Source organism: Solea solea, chromosome 18 (assembly GCF_958295425.1).
Source record: "Solea solea chromosome 18, fSolSol10.1, whole genome shotgun sequence".
NCBI lineage: Eukaryota > Metazoa > Chordata > Actinopteri > Pleuronectiformes > Soleidae > Solea > Solea solea.
In genome coordinates this window covers 15,435,176-15,440,799 of record NC_081151.1, presented here as the reverse complement: position 1 = coordinate 15,440,799, position 5,624 = coordinate 15,435,176, and positions in this window count along the sequence as shown.

Below are 5,624 nucleotides of genomic sequence, written 5' to 3'. Positions count from 1 at the left end.
CACAGGTATAGAAGTGGCGAGAAGCAGGAGGAGCTCTTGTGTGATGGACGATTATAACACATGGAGAGGTGCAACTTAAGGATGAACGTCTCAGTTGTTAATGGATGTGATTTTATACAGCACTGGGATGTCAAAGGAAACATTTCAATGGGACTATGAAGTCCATCTAAATGAACATACATTTAGATTTTAATAACCTTGCACGTCGTTGGGTATTTAAAAAGTGGCCTGCTGTAATATCTCATTTTAAAAAGACAGAGTTTGGCTGGTTTATACAAATAAAGGCATTGTTTTTAAAGGTTAGGTGGGGCAAAACACAAAAGCAAATGAACCAGTTGGACTCTAATGTATCATATAAATTCTGTATATCAATCATGACCGTGATGCATGGTCTGACAATGCCAGGCCCTGTATATAAATGTGCTGCGTTAAAATGGGGTTCTTTACTGTGAACACAAGGTGAGGTATTGCATATTACATCATTCAAACACTTGCAGTCAGAAAGCTCCGAGTTCAGGATTTCATGTATAGGATGTGAGTTCCATGAGTTCCGTCTGTGGCTAAAAATGCGTCGAACAAGCAGTGGGATAAGACCAGGGTTAGTATTTTTCAACATAGAGAACTAAAAGTCCAAAATGACTCAGAGTTAGCGCTTCCCCTTGTGGTGATTTGATGAGTATTACATGAAATGTCTGTTTTCATGACTGACCAGCTAGAATAGGCATGATAGGTTAGGTCTTGTTTTGATTTTATATGCATGCTCATCCGTGACAACCAGTGCTGTTCAAGTATTGCATATTGGACCTTTAACCTTCACCATTTGACACATTTTTATTTTTTGTTGAGACCAAAGAACCTTATTCTAGGATTTATCACACCCGGTTGAAATACTTTTCATGTTTGCATAGATTGATGTGGTTTTCTAGACATTTCCTGTATTAAACTGTCAACAAAAGGAGACTTAGCAAGGAGGAAATACAGTTTTATAGGTTGTTTTGTGTACTTTTGTGTACATGACATTTATACAGAACTCAGTTTCTTTGGTGTAAGTGAACCAGTCGTATCTGCAGTCATATCATTGGCCCGTTTTAGTGTTTCCTTCTGTTCTCAGTATCTGTGTTGTATGAGATGATAAACTGTAAATGATTTATGGAAAAAAAATATATCTAAATATTAGAAATTAAGCAATGATAGATATTGAATATACTTTTAAATAATTTAAAACATTTTATTATATATATATACATATATATATACATATGTGTAGAATTTCTTGTTTGTTCATTTGCTAAAGCACAAATAGGATAAGGAGGCAGTAACAAATAAGGAGGCAGTAACTACGATGTATTCAGTAATACTGTAAATGTATACATTATATTTTAGTAATAGTACAACAGTAGTTTCCTCACTCACAGCAGCCACTTACTTAATTAACTAATGACTTATTATGTGTTCCATTTACACCGGAACTCGTACTCGTAACCAGTGCTATGTATATGACTGAGTTAAAAGTAGCAAGTAGAGTTCCGACTACAAATGGAATGCACCACAAAGAAACAAGTCAGGAATGGTTGGATTGAGAATGATGCCACAGTCTGCCTGAACTGAACTGAATGAATGGCATGGCAAATGTAGGGGAATGACAAAACAGCACAAAGATTTAACCTCAGCTTCTCGTCTCATATGTAATTCAGAGAAAAATTGTGAACGTCACATTTCTGGACAACTTTCAGACCCTTTGTTTACTGTATTTCTTTGTGTGTATGAAGCTGTGATTAAAAAATGTTTTAAAATCAAAGCTCTAAGGCTTTCATATAAATGCTCCCATTTCATACTAACTCTATGCGTTTCAAAGCTGCCATTCAAACTCTATTGAAATATACAGGAATTCCAAGATATTGCTGGAAATGTGTCAACACATATTTAGTTTGTATTTTGTGATTGCAAATCACCTTTTCACAAAGTAAGAGTCATTAACATGCAACACAACAGGAGGGAATTCAAGTCATTTGTGCACCGTATAGTAAAGGACAACGAAATGTGCTGCTGGTAACATCAACTATCACTGTTCATTAAAATTCACCATTTGACACATTTTTCAAATTCCTTCCATGCAGTAAAATCTGAGCCTCACCTCACTTGTTAGGAAACTATGAAATGCTGCCTCGAAAAATAAAACCTTGTGAACAAATGAGTCATAGAGTCATAAAAATCCCTCAGAACTCACTATTGATCTCTTAAAGGCATTTGCACACCAAAGATAGTATGAACAAGCAGCACAAATTCAGAGGTGAAGCGGCATGTACCCTCACTATTATTCACATCAACTGTTTTAAGGACCAGAACAATAAAAAATGCTTGATGGAGTGAAAATAAATACCTGAGTCCAGAAACACTGAAGAATTGAGGAGACCATGACGCATTATAATTCGTTAGACGTGTAACTGGTTACCTGGCTAGAAGCAAAATATTGACAAACAGCCAAAAAAAATTCAAGCTGCATCCTGCTTACATACAGGAAAGGAAAAATCTCAGGAGAACAAATGTGTTTGGTGTGCAAAACCTCACATTTCAAGTGACTTTTGAAATCCATTAGAGCTATTGCACTCTTAGGTGAGGGAACATAACACTCCATTTGATATTACAGCTACAAATTCCCAAAAAACTTATTTTTTTGCATCGCAAAATGATATCTAGGATGGTAGCAAAGAGAAGCATTTGCAATATCTCATCTGCATAGCCTGGAGTTTGACTTGTGCAAACATTTCTTGGGTCAGAGCTGCTATGGTTCTAGTTGCTTAGTATGAATACACATTCAAAGTTGCTTCTGTCATGATAATCATTTCCAAACATTATTAAAATGTGTTTGATAAACCTCTGCAAGTGCAACTAACATTCTTAGCCAAAGCTAAAATATACTACTATGGGTGATGTTTGTTTTTAGTCAAAAGACAGGCAGAACATGCTACACAAAAACTTTAACCTACATGAGTTTTAATTCTTTATATGTTTGTCTTTGTTTATTAATAATGAATGAGCACAACAATGGTCCATTAATACTGGACATGAAGCAACTGGGGGCAACTTGCCTGTAGCTAATGCTAACAGCCTTTGTGATAAACAGCTTGAACCAAGTGATACAGCTGTTTTTATTAGTAACTGGTTGGTCCAGCTTCCTTGCTCACTTTCTGCCCTGAGCCCCATTTGGCCATTCTCACCAGAGTCTGTATTTTTTTTTAAATTACATAGTCTATTGGTTCCTCCAAGCCTGGGTGATCCGAGCCGAGTGTGCCAGCAATTTGATTTCACTCTGCAGACACACACACACACACACAAGTGACTAGTGACTTTACACCAGACTCCTGTAGTTGTTGAAGATTAACCCACCTTTTTAGGATTGTTAAGTAGTTTTAACTGATCTACAGTTCTGCACTGTTCGGCTTGATATCTGTCCACACGTCTCCGGAGCACAACCTCCTACTCCACAGACTACAGCGGCAGCGGTCTGTGATGGCGCTGTCCCTAAATACACCAGACTCCTCTGTCAAATATAGCGATTTCCCTGGTAGTTGTTGGAGATTAACCCACGTTTTTAGGAGTGTTAAGTAGTTTTAAGTGATCTACAGTTGTGTGTGGGACGTCTCTTCCTGTGACGGCACTGTGGCCAGTCAGTGGCCGGCAGTCTGACCAATCATCGCAAAGTGCCTACTCAGCACGCTTTTGGAACCTCACCTGAGCAGGTACTAAAATTAGTACCTGGTACCAGGTACTATGCTAGTGGAAACGCTACTTAAACCGTGCTGTGGCGAGGCGAGTAGAGCCGGTGGAAATACGCCAACAATTTCTAGATAGCCATCACACCTAGAAAACTACAACAAGCACGTTTGTTGACACATTTTCCATCGCTCTGCACACATCATCTGGATCATTGGTCTGATTTGTTGTAGGTCTATCCAATTTCGTACAGAGGAATTTATTTCTACATGTGTTCAAATGAGATTGAGATGCAGTCTGACTTTAGCCATGTTAAAGAAACAATAATATATTGAACGGCTGTTCATGAGGGAGCCTCTCTGCTGGTTGCAAAAAAAAAAACTCAGTTTGAATGGACGTCTATAGGAACTTGATTTATAGCATCATTAAACAATTTCCTGAGGAGTTAATGTTCTTAATGACTACTCAATTTTGTAAATTGAGGTTATTTGCATTGGAGCTTACTGAATCAGAGTTTACAAAACCTAAGCCCAGTGCTGAGTCCAATGAAAGAGTGTTGTTGATGGCTTGTGCATCTTTGGGGGTGACGGATCTAAGTAAGAAGATTCAAGAACCTTGACTTAATCTAAAATGGAGTTAGATTCAGTGGCTAGCACTGTTTTCTTACAGCAAGAATGTTGCAAGTTCGAATCCCAGTCTGACCGAGGGCGTTTCTGTGTGTTCGCTGTGTGGGTTTTCTCTGGTTTCCTACCACAGTCCAAAAACATGTAAAGGTTAATTGGACGCTCAATTGATTGTAGGTGAGAATGTGAATGTTTTTTTCATCTCTATATGTTACCCTGTGATTGACTGGCAACCTCTCCAGTCGACCCTGCCTTTAGTGTCTCCAGCTCACTGTGAATCTCATGTGGAGGATAAAGTGGTCGACAATGAATGAATGAAGACAATGAAAGCGTATGAGGTGCCTTAGCTAAATGAAGCTGTCCTCAGTCTTACGACCAATTTAAATAGAACGCCTTCCTTACCCAACGATCATATCCTTGCTACTGTTACAGGCAAAGTTTTGTCACCATCAGAGTTTAACAGGCTAATTGTAACACACTTGGCACATTAGTAATGTAACTAACTCTCCTGAAGGGTTAGGGTTAGCAAGTTTAAAATGCCATTCATTGTCTTGCTTGGGCTCTCTTGTAGAGTTGTTCCGATTCCGATACCAGTATCGGAAATGCCTCCGATACTGGCGAAAATGGGGGCATCGGTATCGGCGAGTACTGGAGTCCATGCACCGATCCGATACCACGTAATTTATTAGAGCTCCGTTAGCTCTGACACGATTCTTCTTCGCCGCTCTTGAAACAGTTGCGCTGTGCTGTTTTAGAGGTGTGAAGAAGAACTGATCACCCGACACCTGTAGACAAGGAGCTAACGTTAGCTCATCATGTCGGCGGTTTGGCAGTATTTACCAGTTAGCTCCGTAAGCGTTTTTAGCTGCGCTAGCTCCGTTAGTGCGCTTACAGTCAAATTGGAGCGTGGAACGTAAAGATCAGCGCTAACCAACTACCTGTGTCCTGCGTATGTATGCCTATGTTTTTAAATTTTAGCGTTAATTCATATACTCATTTTAACAATCTGGAGTCATGTAAAAATTATGTCACGCGTGTCCTTTCCCGGTCAGTCGTCATGGAAACATGAAGCTCTGCCAGTGCTGCGGTGTTTGGACCAGAGTCAAAACAAACGTACAAGCTGAAAAACGAAATAACATATCACTGGTAAAAATAAATGCTGTCCATTTGCTGTATTCTTTCAGGTTTTACAGAGGGTTTAACCTGAGCCAAACCTTACCACCAATGATAATCATATCACAGTCATGCAGGCGTAGTATGATATTTTTTTTTTTTATAACACACTGG